Source organism: Strigops habroptila, chromosome 1 (genome assembly GCF_004027225.2).
Source record: "Strigops habroptila isolate Jane chromosome 1, bStrHab1.2.pri, whole genome shotgun sequence".
NCBI classification, from domain to species: Eukaryota; Metazoa; Chordata; class Aves; order Psittaciformes; family Psittacidae; genus Strigops; species Strigops habroptila.
In genome coordinates, this window is record NC_044277.2 from 43021303 (window position 1) to 43041676 (window position 20374).

General features: G+C 40.9%; 1 protein-coding gene across 4 annotated transcripts in view; it reads right to left on the reverse strand.

The window, feature by feature from the left end:
• The window catches only part of SPIDR (scaffold protein involved in DNA repair), a 202580-nt gene that overhangs the window by 167024 nt on the left and 15182 nt on the right, over window positions 1–20374 (reverse strand). The gene's annotated exons all lie outside the window — the stretch shown is intronic.

The following is a 20374-nucleotide window of genomic DNA, read 5'->3' on the forward strand; positions in this document are numbered from 1 at the left end:
ATCCAAACACACTCTCAGTTAAATTCAAATACAGCATGTGGACTAGATAAATACAGTGACACACAGCCACAAACACTTAGTAATCCAAGATAGAACAAGGAGATGAATGTCTTAACCTATAATCTTCGCAAAGGGAAACTAAATCTTATGATTAAGAGTTCTGTCATATCTGTGCAGGTATCAGTGGAGGCTGTATGTTTTCTTCTCAACTGTCATAAGAAATTCATGCTGGTTTTAGGGCCTAAAAGACACTGCAAGCACAGGGTCTGACACAGAGCTTAAGAGATTTACTTGTTTATATGCTTAGCGCATAACTTCAATGGATATCCACATATGCGTTGTAGAAAGGAGAAGGCTAGTGCTAAGAATCCTAGTCAGCACAAACAAAACAAAAACCTTTTCCTTCTCACTGTATTTTCAACCCTGCAACAGATTTGCTCCATTATTGTTACCTTTAACCAAATCATCAATCCAGCTCCACAGGAATACTGATTTTTGTCCAGGAGGGGTTTCCTTGCCTTAGGCCACCTTCCACAGAAAAGTAGTTGATCTCAAATAGCCACTACTAGTGATACACAAGAAAAGACGGGAAAGGTAAATTCTGTATGTAGCTATACCTTTTACACTAAATACTTCTGGTTACACAAGAGAGTGAAAAAGAAAATGTGCAATAGACAAGCTTCAGTTTTTCACCATTTTTTCTACTGACACTCAAAGTTCACAGTTAACACTACTAAAGCCATTTAGAGAACCTGCAGCATCTAGAAAATGCTGCCTTGACACCCTTTAGAGGGTTCAGTTTCCTGAGGAGACAAACTCAGACAGAACACAGACCTAGTTCACTTGAACCTGAAGGAAGGGAGACAGGGTCTACCCAACATCTGATTCACAGCAGCCCCAGCTCCCAAACCAAATGACAGAACCAGCTGGGTAAAAGGCACATCACATTTCAAGAGAAAAAGAAAGGGAAAGGGTACGAGGTACAAGAGAAGAAAATGGTCATACTGCCAATAGTTCTCAGTTATCTGCATGGAACTTGTACACTCTCCTTGTGGAATAAAATATTTAGAGCCCTTGGTATGCATTCAATAGCTCTGAACAAATCCATTCAGTTTTACTGCTTAACCTTCCTCCTCTCTCTCCTTTTATTTTTTTTAGCATTGACATTAGGATTTTGGAATATTCTGTAGTTTAACAACTGAACATACATTCCCCATATTAATCCCTTGACATGGGAGAAGACTGACCAGAACCCAGCTGAGGCACCGCATTCCACATAATTTCTTAAATAACAGAATTATAAATCATCTTTATATGTGCACAGTTTTTAATCACCATCCTTTGCCCAACATAGCTCAGTGGTCAAATCCCAAGAAAAACTTTGAGTCCTGTCATCTGTGGTTTTTTCCAAGCATTCTCTCAAGTTGATTCTGTAGTTCCATCACTGCACCTCCCCTGAGCTAGACTTCTGTACCTTTTACAAAGCTATCTGCTATTCTTCAAGCTTTTACACACTTGATAATAGACGGAAGAGAACATCGCTGAAAATATACAAGAAAATTTTATCTTGCATCAACACAACTATACAAGAATAACAAAAATACAGATCAAGATATGCTATAAAGCCATAAAATTACAAAACATCGCATACAATAGTTTCATGGGAAAGAAGGATGGGAAAAAATTCTTTTCCAGATTTCACACCATTTCCTTCCCCCATGCACGCCCAATCTGGGTGAGGTGGGGAAGCAAAAGAGGTTTTTGTTTCTTTTAATTTTGCCCTGAAACATACTTTAAGTAATTGCAAGTGAGTGACACCTAGTGATGAACACAGATCTGATCATCCTCCACTCTCCCGCACAGAGAGGATAAGCCAGCAAGCACCGACAGGTAACTCAGGAGTGGGTGTTGAATCATGGGAACCTAACACTACTATGTTTCTCTCCCTTAAAGCCAACATCGAGTGAGCTAAGACCAAGAAACTTGGTGCACAGCTGAAAAGAATGAAGATGAAAATAAAACAGTTAATCTGTCCAAAGAAGAGACTGTTAGAACAGATCTAAAGTGTGACCTGTAAATTCATTTCTCCATTCTCTTTAAAGCTAATCACCTCCCTCTGGAAACACTAAGTTTTCCCAGAGATCTCATTCTTAATTAAAAATATGTATCCCAGAAGCAAACGGGAAGAATGGGTTTCTCATCAAATACTAAAATATCAACAGTTGTCTTAGAGACCACTTAGTGATGTCTCTGGCTATAACTGCTATCCTGTTGTAAAGGATTTTATGAGCTTGTCAAAGACTCTTATTTTGCCAGCAGTTCCAAAATTATTGCTCACAGAGCAGTTACTGGAAGTGAAAGGGAGGGGAAGGGATCTAGTGTGATTTCTGGTAGGGTTACAGGAAGGAAAAGTATGCTGCTATGCAAAGTAGCAACAACGCAGTCCCCTGAAAGGGAAGCTGGAATAAAGAGACCAAGAAAACTGGTCTGATTTTTCAACACCATGACATGGGACAATCATGTACACGGAAGCTCACCCTGAAGAGGAATGTCAGTTAATACATTTTTAAGAGTAGTCCAAAGCTCCAGGACTAAGACAGCAAAACACAAAATCCTGTAGGAAAGGGAAGTGGTTAACCTAGCACAGCCCTTGCTGCTTTCACGCATCTGTGCCATTTCATCTATTTTTGTCACGAGAGCGATTTTTTCAGGGGAACCTCAAGAGTAGCTCCTGCTTTAACGACACAAAGTATACACCGTGGTTACAAGCGGTTACACAGGGACAGGAGTAAAAAAAAAAAAAAAAAAAAAAAAAAACCGGAAAAATCAATATAATTAAAAGGTTAGAGGACAGCAAAAGGAACACACTTAAACACATGCTACAACTTGTGGACCTTGTCCTGCTTAGTAAACCCATGGCCATCTCCTTTTCTCCGCTCACAGATTCATGCGAGGTCGGGCTTTGGTTTTTTTCTTTTTAATTAATCCTTCCACAAACGCTAGAGAGAATTGGAAAGCCTGTCCAACTTCAAGCCCTCAAATCCCAGGCTGTGGGGAAAACTAACGCAACAGAGCCACCTACCATGGGAAGGCAGGACTGACGGGGCTCCGGCAGCGAGAGCCGCCGCTGAAACTGATTTGAATGAACTTGACCCAGGTTGGCGGGCGGCCAGCGCCCTACGTCACCCCGTGACTTAACAGAACACAGTGTTCCTGGCACCCGCACAAAAATGTGTTGAAATCCACGCTGAAGAGAGAGGGAAAAGAAGTCAGTGTGTGTTTCAAATTAATAAAGGAAAATGATAATGAAAAGGTAATAAAGCACAAAGGCAGCGTTAAATACTTTTCAATGCATCTGCTGCGTTTTCCTCGGTTTATTCGTATCATTTGGCACTCCCTCGTGTGCCAGAAGCTCAGCGCATGGGCAGTTCTCCGCAGGACGAGCCCTTCCTTGTCCAAATCCCATCCCACACGCTCTCCCTCTCACCCCTATTCGTGCCCTACCTGGAAAATTCCAATGCAGCGCTGAGCCAGGCAGCCAAGGCAGACAGCGGCTGCTGCGCCTGGGCTGCCCCTGACTCACCTCCTCACCCAGCCCTCGCACAGAGGCGACAAGGCAGGCATCTCATGCAACGCTTCCATAGGGGATGATCAGTTGTACAGTTATGTCATTCACAAATGGATTATGATAACCCTCTGTCATACAATGAAAAGCAAACAAGTAGAAGAACAGGAAAAATAAACTTAATGAACCATGAACTTGATGCACTTCTCCCATATACCATATGGCTATTATTTCTCTTTTCTGTGTTTCCTCCCACTGGGACTTCCCCTTTTCCTCTCCAAAGCCCAGCCTCAAGTCTATTTTCCTCCTCTTGTCTGTCACCTCTTCTTTCCCTGATGTCCTATCCTCCTCTTCAGTGACTGATCAAGACATTTTACACCCATAGGTGCAGGATCAAAAACCAGCTCACAGATATCTGCTGAGAGGGCTTTCCCCAGTCCCCTATCAGGGCCCATACCTGCCACCTGCAACCCCACCAGTGTCCTGACAGCGCAAGCCTCCAGCAGTGCCACAACAGCAAGATGGATCCAGTTTTATCCTCATTACCTTCCACACACACAGCCTCTGCCTAGCACACAGTTCATGTCGTTAGAGGGATATATAGGAGATGGAAAGGCAGAAGTGTTCCCTACCTGGACAGTCCACTGAAGCTGCTTCCACTATTTCAGTGCAAACCTGAAAAGCTGCATCAGTTAATAGCTGATCCAGCGTTCCACCACCCTTCATCCATCAGCTGAAAATGACAACATTTTTGTCTAGTTACAGATTTTCTAATGAGACACACAACACATGCATCTAGGAGATGATCCACATCTCTGGTCAAACCTTCCAACATCAGAAGCCTGTGTTATATGTGAAAGCTGCACTGATTATTTTTCACCTTGACTATTACACACTGCAAGTTACTATTACAACTATAGAAATAAACTATCTGCTAACCAAAGAGACAATAAAACTTGCACAGGAAAGGCCCTTTTAGTAGCCCCTGTTTTGTATCACGTAAAATCCTTTCAAAATTCCTTTTCTTCCAGCTAGAACCCTGCTTATGTCTTTCAAATTAAAATAGTATTAACTCCAGTAGTGTAACAGTGGGGAAAATAAGTCTGCGTTAACACCCCCAGGATGACAAAAAAAAAAAGTAATGAGAAAGATGCGCTTGATGCTTTGTGGATATATTTTTTTGATGTTCAGAATGCCATTTTCTGAGTATATGCATCCTAAAGTAAAAAAATCTAGGGAGATAAGAAAAATACAATTCTTACGCTGGGTTTTTTTTTCCTCACTGTGGGATACAACAAGGACTCATTCACATATGGGGGGAAAAAACCCCACAAATGTTGATGAGGACAAAGTAGAGAATGGGACTACTTGAAGGATGAATAATTTAAAAGCTCTCTATAAACAATTAAGGATCATTTCACATAATCATGTATAAGTGAAAACTTCCATAGAGCAAGAGAAACAACAGTGGAGACAATTTCTAATCTCGTCTTTCTACGGTCAGCCTCCAAATCAAAGAGGGCACCTAAATAAGCAGCTAAGATAAAGTGAATTCAAAGTTAGTTAAGCTACAGGAAGAAAAGGCATTCAAATAAGAAATACAAAAGACTGCTGATGGCACAGATGACAGGGAATTTGTATCAGGAGACATAAGTTTCCAACAACATGTCTTGACTTGATAGGTTAACTTTAAAAATCACCATGGAAGGAGCAGTTCATATTTAACCAAGATGCACTGGCATTCACACCATATGCATGTAACATCAAAGCAGTTACCTGCCCCTTCCCCTCCAAGCACAGTCAGAAACACTACTCTTGGAGCAGATATGGGGGGCAAGATCTTCCCAGAAGAAAGAAGCTATTCGGTTGTCTCATGTTTACAAAGGAGTTTACTGGGTTGTCAAGGAGGAAAAATCCACAGTGATCCCTGTGCAGCATGCTTTGAATACACACAATTAAATCTGTCACAGTATTACAGATGAGTTGTCCACCAAACTTTGGAAGCCTGTCCCAGTACCCTGCCTCTCTTCTAATTGGGCTTGGCAAGGAGCACCAAGATACTGTTAAGTCTGAAAGTTTGCTCGAGAACCAGATCCACAGGTTGGAGAAGTTTTCTCGAGCCACTCCCAGCTGGCTAGTGGGCAAACCACAGGGAGACTGCCAGAGCCTCCAAGGAGGGCAAAGTTGAGGGCAGGATGTGACACACTTACCGCAATCATGCAACGCTACTTGTCTTCCTAACACACAGCGTGGTTTACAGCCTCTAAGCAAATGCACAGGGCTATTAGCTCAAACAGGGTGAGATTAATTTTTTATTGTATTGTTAAAGTATGTACTCAATGAGATTGTTTGTTCCTACACCCTTCAAGTCTGTGAATGGGACGTTAAATAAAAAAGCAAAGCAAAAAAGAGTTGGGATTTCTTACAATTAAAAATAAAGCAATGAGCCTTCTTATTTTGTAGCTGAACACAAAACCCAGCAAGCTCCACTGCCCTTCTCCTAAACCACCTTATCCCTCTGGAACATGAAGTTTGTTAAATCCTGGAATGTTTTCATTTGTGGCTTAGGAAATCTCAAGTGATTGGATGCAATTAGCTGCACCAGGACCGAAACCAGAGTAACACATTCCCTGACTTTAGTACATACTACCCATACAACTTTCAATTGCAGCACATTATATTTTTATTTAACATATAAAAGAAAACCCCACCTATCCACCAATAATTTTAGTGGTAAAGCCCCATTTTCAAAGCACAGTTGAATCCTGAGTCATGAATGCATCTCTAACCATCTTCAACTATATACATATGAAAGTAACCACAACAGTGCACAACTACAGTTACATACCTGCCAGGTAGGAAAAAACATCTAGGTGAGAGGAATGCTTTTATTTTCTTGAATGTAACACTGTTTGTCAAGGAAGGAAGATCATACTAGATGGGTCACCCTCCTTAAAAACAACTGTAAACAAGCCTCAGATACTGAAGAACAGCAACAATACCTTATAGCCCCGTTAACATGTCAACTTATTAATTTGAGAGCTGGGTCATTTGCTAATAAAGCAAAGAGCACTTACTGTCAATAATGTTGCAGAACCTGACAGTCTAATATGTTTGCCTACTTTCTCCTCCCCCATTTTTAAGCATAGTTAAAATATAATTTAGAGAGTCAGAGAAAAGAATCTAGGACAGATCCGTAACAGGAGTGAGTCGTAAGTGCAGAAACAACATAAAAACATGACTTCAGATGAGCAGGAAGTGTAATAGCACGAGTGATACAATCACTTCCATAGATGAGTAAAACCAGGATAATGCCAGAATTAGGTTCATGTTGCATTTTAGCTTCTGGAATATTCAAAGTCAAAGCATTTTAATTCTATTGCTGTTTTATAACACCTGATCTGTCAGTCCTCATAATGCTTTGGTCTGGAAATGACTTATTGCCAGATGAAAAGCACAGAAAATAAGTGAAAGGAAAAAAAAGTCTAGCTACCTATGGGGCAACACAACAGGATTTACGTGATCTGTGGTTACAGTCAACGCAGATAGAAGCAGACAAATTGTGCCTATCTGACTATGCATAGAAAACTCAAGACCTTCCAATTTATTAAGTATAAGTTATTACTGTTTGCAGTGAAGGAGATGTTGTTCATTGCCAGCTACATATGGGAACACATTTCTAGACACTTGCTTTTATTTTTACCAATTCCAGCTTAGGGTTGAGGGAGGCGTGTATGTTCTCATTTTCAAAAGCTAGTGCAGGTTGATGTATTTTGCTAAGAACAAACACACACACTTGTACTGACCACATTTTAACCACAGTAATGATGTCATACAACCCATCAAGTTTCTGGATTCTACTGAATTTTGCAATGTTAAAACAGATTTGTACTCACATCTTATGTAACCAAAATTTGAAGTCTGTTTCTTCAGTCTTAATTTCATTCTCATTTTTTGTCAATTCCTTTATATCTGTAACTATCACCTTCTTCACTTCAGTTTTATGCTTCCATTTCATTATGCACTAATTTGCCTTAGTTTGTCCTCTGTGTGGTTTTCAAGAGTTTTAGCAAGTATTGATTTTCCACAGCACAGTTTCCTTTCTTTACAACACTACATAGTTAAGCTCATAAACCAAACGAATTCTGTTCTAACTTTTCCCAGCATTGTTTATTTATATGTCTATGCATGCAATTAGTCTGGTTTTATCTAGCAAAAATTAAAGCATTATTCTTTGTAGAAACTGAACATACAGAGACTAATGCTGGCCAGAGAGATTGAGGCACCAGGTCTGAAGTTTCAGTTTCACTAAATAGAAGTAACCTATCAGATTTACTCTGCACTTTAGATGTAAACGGCAAACCAGAACTTCCTTTTGCTTTAATCCCATAACCATTGGCATAATGCCGCATAAGAGAACATGCTAACCACACTCAAAGACAAGGACTTAAATGCACAATAAAGCAGTGACTTAAAAATTGTGGAGATGAAGGAAACAAAGTAAGAACAGCAAGAACAAGTCAGGCCAGAGACCTGTTGAACTCAGCATCCTATCTGGGACAGTGGCCTATGTGAGATGGATAAAGCAAAGAAGTATAAAGCAAGTGAATACTTCTTCCCAGATATACTCCTCCATAGTGAAGTGATTTGCAGCTCCAAAACATCCCAAGGGAGAATCATTTGACTTACTACCTTAATGGATTTTTCTCCAGAAAAAACGTCCAATTTTTAAACCAAACTCTGCAGCAGTCTAGTAATATTGTATGACTTCTTAATATTTTTAATGTCACCAAAAAAAGTAATTGGAAGGGACCACAGGTGGGTCACCAGACATAGCTTTCCAATCCAGTCGTTGTGGTTTGTTATTGCTGCAACACCTAAAGAAGCTTCAGAAAAATTAAGGAGTGTTATTCTGAGACTTGTACCAAAAAATGCAAAAAGAAGTGGTGACCTCTGTTCAATGACTTCGTGCTAGCTAAAGAGCTAGAGCAATGAAGTGCATTTTATAAAAGCCATAGCGATGAAGGACAAATACACGGAAAGATACTTTTCTTGCAGTCAAACCTTGCAATACTAACACCACTTGGGAATCTCCTTTGAACATTTCACTCCAGTGAATTCCAGTTCATTTCAGTTCAGGGAAGCACATAAGCTACATTATTATCTTCTTTCTTCTTTTTAAAAGTGGAGCACAGTGCTGCTAAAAAGCAGATGGAGCATTTTTACGATCTACTGGCTGCAAATCTCAAAAATTAAATCCATTCGCTGTTCTTCTATTTAAAATATGCATGCTAACAAAGCAACAGAAATTAGCATTCAGTGGTCTCTTAAATCATGCCTCTCTGCTCAAAATGTGAAAATAAACCGCCATATATTATATCACCAGTAGTCTTACTTTTTTGTCTCTGTGATGACGACAAGGATCATGACTGTGCAAAGCTGAATGATTATTGTCTACATTATTACTTCTGACTGTTCACAGAGTGTCTGGAGCGTGCAAGGCAGATAGAAAACTTAAACCACCACTTTCCAAATGCTTACAAATTAATCGATGGCAATTAAGTAACAGCTGAGTAGCATTAAAAACCTATGCAATTCCCATGCAGAGAATTTTAAAAGTTTTGCTTCTTCACAATCAAAGTTTTGAAGTCATGATCCACAAGCCACTGCTACAATAAACATGCAGAAATGCCAACCTGAGAATGCTCAAGATAGTCGCAAAGTTACACACACAATGAAAAATTATATGGAGTACTTTATAATCATATGGTATAACTTCCCACTACCTTCCCCCCCAAAAACTCCCTGTCATTCTTGTCTTAAAAAGTGACTTGCACCATGGAAGTGTGGCACAGAAGTTATGTTGCCTTCCAATACTATACAAAATTACGTTCCAATTTGCCTTTCCATCATTTCTCCAATTATTTCTTCTACTTAGCTCTCACCACAGTGAACTATTATGATGTTAACGAACGTAAATATTTATACTCAGCATCCACAATAGGAAATGAGAAGATATGTGCAATACTTTTCATCTAGACTCATATATGAAAGTGATGAATCAACTCAGCATCTTCATTATCAAAAAGCGATGCATTCACCTTTTTGGTAATTTTTTTCCCCTAAACATTGAAAAAACCAAAATAAATATTTTCCTGAACCTAGTTTTACCTCTAAACTCATTTAGATTCAAGAAGCCATCAATATGTATGGAAACCATTTATCTAAAATTGTGAAGCTATATAAGAAAAGAATTCTCTGCCCTGTTCTCATACCCACTTGACTAGTTTTTCCCTCCCCAAGTCCTGTGGTTAGTGTTAAGTTTTTAAAAGCTAAATACTCTTACAGAACAGAAAAGCAATCACAGAATCTTTAAATAAGAAGCAATGTAAGCCACAAGTCAAAAATAATGTAAGAAACAAATCTACCTCTAATGTTTGCATGGGAGGGAAAAAATGTGGAAAACAAGATTCAAGTGCATCTAAAGGTTAAAAAGTAGACGGGAATAATCACCCTCCTGCTTTTTTTTTTTTTCAGACTTGTTTCTTGTAAAAACATGGATTTTGTTGTTGTTTAAACTGTCAATCTTATCTGTTGTCCAGCTCATTGCTTTTTAAGCATACAAGAGTGGCAATTATGTCCTATTTTATTTCCTTGTCCTAAATTTGTACCCTGTGAAAAGTCTGCATAACCTGATATTTTTTAATCCAACCCTCTCCCAACAAACTACGCAAAAGAACAATACGTGTCTTTCTCTCCTTATCTCCTCCTCCAAAGACTACAGGCTGAGGCTGATGACAAAGTTTCCTAATGCAAAGAGCTGCCCTGACCCTTCCTAAACCAGTAAATAAACATCATATAAAAACCTCTTACATCCTCCCAACGCACCAGAACTATCTTACAGTATAAGGATGATCCTGTTGAGTCATGTAAGAGATTTTAACCAAATCTCATCAATGGTGAAGTTTCCTGGTATACAGCTATATAACCTGGTTTTAAAAGCAGCTCTGTAAAACTGTTACATTACTGTCTGTGATATTGTTAGTGCTTTTCTCTGTACATGTCTACAAAGAACAGAGCAAAAGGAAATATGATGCTTTATGTACAATTGCCACACTAAAAGGTCTTTTTTCTAGTCTTGCCTTAAACACACAATGCCTTATTAGACTGGGGTATCCACTCCCACCAAATGTCTGGAGACCATGAACTTACATTGGTTCAGAAAGGGACTGAGCTAGCTACTGAAAGATAAAATTCACAATGTCTCAGACTTAATAATCTGAATCTGAACTGCAAAAGAAACCCTCCTTCTCCCACTGTGCAATGTTTAACTATAGTCTAACAGTTTTCTCTCAATACAATTCAGGACCCCAGCTAGATAAACCTTCAACAATCCTGTGTCATCAGTTTATAACACATTATTTATTACTTTAGCATACGCACCTATTTCCAACTTTAGCCCACACCATTATACACTCATGCATTTACACACATGCTCCAAAAAGGAGCTGCAATTACCCTGCTTAGCCCAGAAGGAAAGTTTATTGTGGATTTATACTATTTATTCTTCTTATACTGCTTGTTATACTGTACTCCCAAAAGATCCTGAAGTGCTTCATATCCTAGACAAATTGCTTTATTACTGGAACATGCCAAATTCACAATAAAACTCAGCAACACCACATTTTTATTTCATGATGCTTAAATGCACTTCAACAAATGCATACATTTACAAAAGACATCCATAGTGCTTTTCTAATTAGTCATAAAAATGACAGATTTCAATTTAAAAAAAAAAAGGAAAACAAACAAACCCAAGCTTACCTTTGCATTTCTCCCTCACCCAATCAAGCAAGTTAAAGAAGCTTTGCCTGTGAATCCTGTCACCAGCTCACTCCAGGGAAGCTAAATGCTTCTCTAGGCAAGCCTGGCTCCAGCCATCACCCTCTATAAAATCTATGCTGTCTCAAAGGCTCCTCTCCATCCCTGTGTCTGTTCAGAAAGCTTTATTAAAAACATGAGGTAAACACAAACTAGACCATGTGAAAAAACACCCTACAGAAGCCACACAGAGCAGCAGGTGGTAGAGAACTAGAGCTACAAAGGGTACCCACTGCACCAAGTGGAGATCCATTTACAACATCGTGTTTTGATATGTGACTTCTCAATTGCTCTCAAGAGAAAGCATCAAGGGTCACAACTGAAAGAGGACAAAATTCATACACACTGAAAAGTCTACAGAACACAAACATGGGAATAGCTGTAGGGGAATCTACAGGGGAATCATTCTAACCCCTTAGTTTTGTCTCCAACAATGATTAATATCAGATGTTTAGGGAAGAGTTTAAAACAGGACAAGCATGTGGCAATGCTGCCACAGAACAGTCTCCCTGATTCTAGTTTGTGGCTTCAACTGAAGGCAAGATCTTTGTATTTAATCCTTAACAGATCTGCCTTCCATGAGTTTGTCCAACTAGTTTAGAACCCATGCAATCTTTCAGCATCCATATCATCCTGTGGGAAGGAGCTCTGCAGCTCATATGGTGGGATGAATAAAACTCCTTAACACTGAATCAACCTGCTAGTTTCACTTGATGTCTCCTAGCTCTATTCAGTACCTACTCATTTTGGTTACTTATTCCTATCTATTTGTGATTCATGGGTTTCTTTCATGTCCTCTCCACAGCAGTTTCTTTTTGAAGCTGAAGGTTTCTATTCTGTAGAATTTTTCTCATGTAGAAAACATCCCATATATCTGATCACTCTTAACCAGCTTGGTCTGAAACTTTTCCAGTTCCGCTGCACTTTTTGTTTATGTGAATGGGAAGACCAAAACTACTATCCAAAAGTACAGTTGATGTGCAAACTTTATGGTTTAAGTTGCAGTGTTTTTAGCAGCTTTTCAGAGTATTTAAGCCCCAACACAAACCTCGACCCTTCTTATCCATGACTACTTTATGTCAGGATGAAGCTGCTCCGCCCATCATGTTTGCCTTCGCAAGCAGGCAGTTCAGTCTGCTTTTCCACTTAGCTTCAATGGTCCCTTTCCCATGCACAGGAAGGTGTCAAGCTGCCTGCAGAGTATCAACAAGTCGTTTCCTCTCAGAAGCATCAAACTTCCCAGTAGTGCCACCAGGATTCCTACCAAGGGAGTACAAGGCTTTCTTCCACTGGTGAAACAATGAGAAAAATACATGTAGAGAAACAAGAGTTGTTGTGTTGTGCAGAACACCTGATATGAGGCGCTGCCACAGCCACCACTTCTAAAGAGCTGCAACTAGATGAGAGTATTTGGTGGCACGGAACTAAGTAGTTATATTAGGTAAGAGAGAACTGGTGAACTGAGACTGAGCAACGACCAGGTGAGGGTGAATGGGGACAAGCGCGTGAAACAGTGACCGTGCTGGGAAGAGGAGGCAGAGTGGGAGGAGAATGACAAGGACTGAGTCAAAAAGCATGCCACCATGCTGAGACTGAGGAGTGAATCAACAGCAAGGTGCAACAGCTTCTTTGTGTAACCAGGAAGTGGGAATAACAAAGCTGGGCTGAAGTTGTGAATAGTGGGAGATATCATATGAAGTAACAATTTATGTTGCAGCATATTTCCAGAGAGATCAAGGACAGACAAAGACAAAACCATCAAGTAGTCAAGGCTGCTGCCCTGGTCTGAAGGCAAGTAACAATACACTAAAGAAGGGAAAAAAAAAAACCCAAGGCATGGGGGCAGAACTGTATGCAGCTGGCATACACATGACCATGCAGAGCTGGAAAAATCCTCTTTAACATGTTACAGTTATGGAGTTACAGCCCATCGCTACAGACCATCTCCACAGAAAGGGTTAATCAGTTACCAGGGTTATTAGTCTGGAATGTGTCCCAATAACAAAAGAATTGTAAATCTGAACTGTCATCTACAGATGATTCAGACATTTGCACAGAAGCTGTTTATCACAAAGCAAGACCAACAGAAGATGACACAGACCCTGTCAAACTGGATATGAGACATTAGGATTTTACCCCACCCCAGTCCCATCTCGTTGTCCCCAAGAAAGCCAACCCCCCCACCCACCAGAAGTTCCCATCTGCAAATTTATTAAGTTTTATTATAAACATATTCAGTTTATTCCATTTGTTCTGCTCCCTTCTACTCCCCTCTTATCTATTCAACACACTTGCACATTGCAATGGGAGCCAGGAACAAATGTCCTGTTCCCCACAGTATACCACCAAACTGCATTCTTTCCAAACAAAATCTACAGCAGCATGACTTAGAAGAACCCACAGACAAAACAAAACCCCCACATAGCTGCCTTCTTCCATGAGAGATAAAAACCAAGCACAGATATACAAGAGCCTAATCCATTGCAAAAAGGGAGAAACATACTGGAAAAACCTTGGGGGGTTTTAATAACCCCAAGGTTAGTATAGAATAGCTTCTAAACTCTGGTCTTCCTGTGTTTTCTAAGATATTCTAAATTTATTTCCACATCTTTGCAATTGAGTAGATTCTACAGAGAGCCAGTATACACTAACCCTTACCACAAAGGGAACAGTTCTGTTTCAGTGAAAAGTGACAAGAAACTCATAAGAAGATGAAGCCTAAACACAGGAATAGTTGGATGATTTTGGTACAACTCATGCTTTACTTGTTCTATCAGGAATTGGATGACCTTGGACATTCAAAGATCTTATTTTCACTTAATAGCCATTCAATAAGCACCATCACATGTGCATTTTTTTCAAGATAGCTGTGTGTGTATTATCTTTCCTGTATTACTGTCACAAACCCATAGACCAGTAAAGTTCACTTAATGAAAAGATGCAACCTGCAGCTATACTAGGTACCTTAAAAGGACAAGGTCTTCTTCACCACTGGATGCAACAAACATGCCTGGTAGTAAAATAGCATCTGACTTTCCTTGATATATTCAGGCCTTCACCTGACACCATGAACTGGCATGATGGGTGACAGAACCAGGTGCTAGAAGATCATAAAATTATTAAAACCAAGTGACAAACTGCAAGAAAGATTGAACCAAAGACTTTTAGAGAATTCAAGCCATTAGACAATCTACTCTGTTCAAGTCTCCTTCCAGAACCACGTTATTTAGAAAGCACATTTATCAGAATAAGAAATGGTTAAGATCATCGTATTCCACTAATACTTCTCTTCCACCATTTCTTTGGAAAAGGAGTCCTGAAACACTTCCTGAAGTTTGGAAGACAAAGTCAGACAAATTAAAACCCAGCAGCTTTTTCACTGTCCTCCTGGCTCTTTGCAAAGCACGAAACTATTAGCAAATTATCCATAATGGCAAGCAATAGAGCACCTCAACAGGGGTGGGGAAGCAAGTATGACAAAAGCCTTCAACTTCCTATCAATGTTCTTTACTCCTCTGGCCCTTTACTCCCTTCTCTCCCTTCATAGGACAGCACTGCACTCCCAGCAGTGCATGCGCTGCTCTTTCCTGTAGCCTCTTCTGCTGTAGCACCAGGCAGGCTACCAGCAGGAGACAGACGAGACGCTCTTTCACTGCTTCACCTCTTCAGGCGGAGACCAGGGTCCTGACAAGGCAAACATATACCACCTTGCTTCTCTCTAGTACACCTGAAGACCCTCTGCAATGCTGTCAAGATTGCCACACTGCCGAGAGGTGCCAGACCTGAGGAAACGCAGACACCTCCTGCAGCATGCAGACACAGGGAGACTAACACAGGCCCCTTGAAACTTGTTTAAAACACCAGACAAAAGAAGGGAAGAGATGGGGGAAGGCAGCAAAGAGGGGGGCATTTGATACATGGATGACGAGATAGTGATGCTGTCAGCTGCACTTAAGGTTGTTGCTCTCCAGAGCTGTGCAAGAATGAATACAGTGCTCAGCTGAAGTCTTAAGTTAAACAAAGCTGAGGGGCTGGATTAGCATGCACAAACAGCCCAGTGCTTCAAACATGAAAATACAGTCTGGGAATAACAGCACAAGGCAGCAAGGTCTACAGTCTGTTTATGTCACTGTAATAGTTCCTGCAATCCATCAGATTTTGTACACCCAGAATGTGGTACACAGGAGTTTCTGTGTATTAACTTAGTCAGTAAGACATCCAGGAATTCCAAAAGGTAGGCACAAAGAACTACAGCTACCTCAGGGACACTCTGGATGACCTACAAGAGCACGCATCCACACATACATACATGCAAGCACCTCTAAGTATGAAAACAGCCAATCAAACTTCCTTCCAATAGGCACCATGGACTTTCAAGACTTCTACACCAAAAAGACTTCTACATCAAAAAGACACTTAATGACTGTCAACGCACTCATATGACTGACTGCATCATTCCTGAAAATAATGAGCCAGTTCAGCTACACTGAGATTTGAACTCCCATCTCTCAGAAATATAAAGAAAAGTTTTCCCAAGGTACTTCAAACCATCAAAGCAAAAGGAACATCTGAACCAGTTAGGTATTAACTGAATCAGGATCTTCAATCCTGATTTAAAATTAACGGGGTCATTGTTTAACTGGAGGCTTATGAGAAGCTAGCTATAATACAGATAGCCACAGCTCACCCAGAAACATGCTGTTTCCTATTCTGATAATCTGAGCCAATCATGGAAACAAAGTTGAGAGGGAAACTATTGTCTGTGACTTAGGAAAAAGCTTCAGAGCTCCATTTCTGGATCAGAAGATGCAGGGACATCCCTGCAGATGGGATGCAGCAGAAAGTAGCTGGTGCACAAGTTCAGTTTTGTCTAGTAGTTCAGGTATAAATCATTCTACCTTGCTGATATGAACACAAAAGGCATCTGTTTCTGTACTGCTACCGACATGCTGTATTTTGATTAATAGGTCTCACCTAAAAAGCCCACCTAAAGAGTCCTGCTAGAAGAGACCAATTCTACCCAGAAAAGTAAGGTTCCAGTTTTTGGGGAGGCAGGGAGGAAAGAAGCAGGGAAGGCAGAAGGATGTTGCCCAGACTGGTTATGCTGTCTGCATCCTTAAGAGTATTCCAAGATCCAACTGGATAAAGCCCTAAGCAACCTTGTCTGACCTTGCACCTGAGCCTTTCTGCAAGTTGAACTGGAGACATTTTTAAGTCCCTTCCAACCTGAATTATTCCATGAAGTACACATTTAGAATAACAGTAAGCTTGTGGGGGTTCTTGCATATATTCCAATAAGTTTCCTTTCGTAATGGACTGAAAAAAATAAGCGCTTGCAATAACATGGTCATATCATCACCCTTTATCAGTGTTAAGTCATCAGTCTGACAGGATGACACAAATTCTATTTGCCATAATAATGATTTCCTACCTTGAGATAACCTCTTTTAAATTCTGTTACACAACAATAGTTCCAGACTCAACTCTAATTACTGAGCCAATGACAGTCATCATTACCATTATAATGGATCAAAAGAGCAAGGACATAAAAGCAGGCCCGGAAAATGTTGGCCTACTCATCTTTTAAGTGATCTCTTCAGAATTTCATTATGTTGAATCCCCCTCAATGTAATGTCACAGAAGGAAAGAATTTGGTTTTTTAAAAACCAAAGTTAAGACACTAATAAATCCATGAACTAAGCAACTGAGAGAACTTTATTTAGACAAATGAGAAGGCCTCAAGTAAAAGACATACACCCACGTACATCCAAGTGCAGGAAGGACTTCTCAAATGTGTTCTTCACACAAGGAAAATCCCAAAACTAACCTTTTGCACAACATTCAACATTACATCAGACTGCCTGCTGTCAGGACACACAGACTGCACCACAATAGTGCTGAGAACACTTTTATGACTTGTAAGATAGGGCAATTCTCTTTTTCAGCTGTCTATCACCATGCAGCAAGATTCTTTGGTGATATTGACATTCTATATGTATTCAAGTGAAACAAACTCTTCACCATATGGGGTTTTTTGATGAATTTTTAGCCAAATTAGAAGTTAAGATCAGCAGACAAGCTTAGTAATGTGCTCTACAATAAAGAGGGTTTGCTATAACCAGTTAAGCTTTATTAATGCTGCATAGTAAGCAGAGAAGACTAGCTAATTCCTACACATCAGCAATATAAAGGGTAAAAAATTCTACTCACACCATTCAGGGATAAATGTTATTTGCCTTGCCTATAAGGGAGGCAAATCTGGCTACCTGCTAGAAACTGATAAATAGATTTAACACACAGGAAAAAAAGACCATACTCTGTAAGATACCAAAATTATATACTCCGTAAAACCGCTGGCCTACTATAAGGGACTAAGTTAGTCCCTTAAGTCTTATAAGAAGGGATCTGAGCATGATAAGATGATGCCACTTAGTGTACAGGGCCAGAGAAAGCTCCCAGTTTAGGAGGTAGTATGGCAGAAGACATGAATTCACCTACAAGAGCACTAGATTTCATTTAATCCCTAGCGTTAAAATATATAGAAGTTGAAAATAATTCAAAGATTAATAATTCTTATAAAATATGGAACTTCAAGCTCATGAGACAAAATCTCTGCACAGGTGTGGCAAAAAGTAGTCGTTACCAATGCAGAAAAATGTTAGCTCAATTCTGAGGTGATGACATAGTGCTCTTCTGGAAAAGAAGTATGCTGAAAAAAAATTAACGTTAATGTCAAATCGTTATTGTAGCACCACAACCTCCGAGAAAAAGGTTGACTAGACATCCACCACATGCAACTGAAAGCACAAGAACTCACAGAATAAAACCATCTGGGATCAGGCCTTCAGAGATCTTTGTCCTGCACCATCTTAAGCAAAAATTTAACCAGTTATAGGTCAAAGGAAAGTTAACAATTAAAAAATAACTCTCCCATCCTTTAAAGATATACAAAGGAAAGCGAAGCACGACCATGTCATATCTTGCACGTGTTCTTCAAAACTTCTGAATTGAACCAAACCCAAAAATTAGCCAACAGCTGCTCCCCACCAGGCCAGCTTCAACCTGCCTTCCTCATTATCCTCTGTCAAGCAGCTTTACATGTCAAAGGTGGCTAGCTGATAGGAAAGACACAGCACAGGGACTTGGAACATAAACTGAATCAGGACTGTAGCTTTGCACTCTACAGATAAGCAAGAGTTTTATCTTCATATGAAAACAATACACAAAGTGCTTCTACATAGTTAATTATCACTGAATAGAAGGAACTTTCAAATTAGATCTATTGGTATATGCAGGGGGAAAAAAGCCATAAAGTTATTCATCTTTTGACATTTCCCATTAGAACCCTAGTCCACTCCTACCATGGGTAAATACTACCATAAAGATATTTTGGCAGCAATCCTAAACCTCCAGAACCTCTTCGTATTTGGCATATTTTGAAGTGGGGTAAAATAAATTTCATGGTCTTTTGATTATCCACACACTCCATTAGGTTCCAGAGATTCAGTAAATACCACAAAAATGATGATATATCAACATTTGGCTTTTTTTCCTTCCCCCACCATGAACTAGGCCACAAAATTACCAGGCCTTTTTAAAGAATACTCATACAGCAAATGACCTCCTAGAGTGAACACTGCTTTTCTATTCTCTCTTGGAAAGCTCTCCAACAGCCTGGCTGCAATTTTTTTGTAGGAAAACAGCATATCCCAAGAAAAGCAAAACAAAGACTACAACAGGCACAGTGATTGCTGGGGATTTACCCCCCTGCTTACACCAGATTCCCAGAAGAAAGTTTACTGCTGAGGCTGACCACCCACGAAAATTCCCACAGCATGGCACTCCAACTGGGATGGGAGAAAGGGAAATCTGCAGAGGCATCCTCAGATTCCCAGCGTACCCACATCTTTTGCAGTATCACAACTTCTGGTTAGGCTTAAAACCTTTTTATTACAGTATGGTTGCATCTGAAAAAGTCCTCTCATGAGCACCATTTACTAATATGAACGTGTCTTATAATATTTATCCAACTCTCCATCTACATCAGGGTAAGTCATGCTGGTATAACAAAAGCAGAACGACTTCTACTGCTTGCATAAATCCCAGTTCTGTTTTCCCAGGTTTATGCTGACCATGTGGTCTCTTCTGGTGCTGCTGCTCAGGACTTGGGCTATTTAAAAATCACATCTGCACGAACCTGGAAAAGACTTGACTAACCCTTGCTGAACTCTGAGCTGCAGATGCTGAACTGCTACTGACACCCATGTAAGCAAGCCAAAAGCTAGGTCGCATGTGTCACCCACCAGAGCAGCTGGCATGCTGTCATATGCTCTATGGCCAGACCCGCTTTTTTTACCCCCTGGCCGCAACAAGGCAGCGTCCCCAGGAGGGCAGCAGGACCCTGCAATGGGGCTTATTAACTGGGAAACTGGAGGCTGCTCCTCCTCTGCGATAAGAACTCACTCATACTCCATCCATCTCTCACAGGGATTTTATTAGAGAATCGAGACATAAATTTAAGCGCGGTTTAGCGAGTCTTCAATGCACCCGGTAGCAGCCCTCCCCGTGCCCATCTCTGCCGCCGGCCGCAGCCCGGCCCGTTTCCCTCCTCGTCCGCAGGCGGTGGCACACCTCCCGCCTGCGAGCCGGGGCAGAGCACCCGCCGCAGGGCCGCGCCCGCGGGAGGCGGCGGCCGGACCGGCAGGCGGGGACGCGCCCGGGCCGGGACCCGGCGGCTCTGCCCAGGCCTGCGGCGCCCTCTGCCGGGGCCCTACCGGCAGCGCCGCCCGACGGAGCGGGCTCGGGGCGGCCCGGCCCGCAGGCGGGAGGCAGTGCGTGTCCTCACCGGCGCCACGGCTGCCCGGGCAATGCCCCCAGCTCCCTCCCGGCCCTCCGCCACCGCGTCGTCCAGCCCGTTCCCGCTGCCCC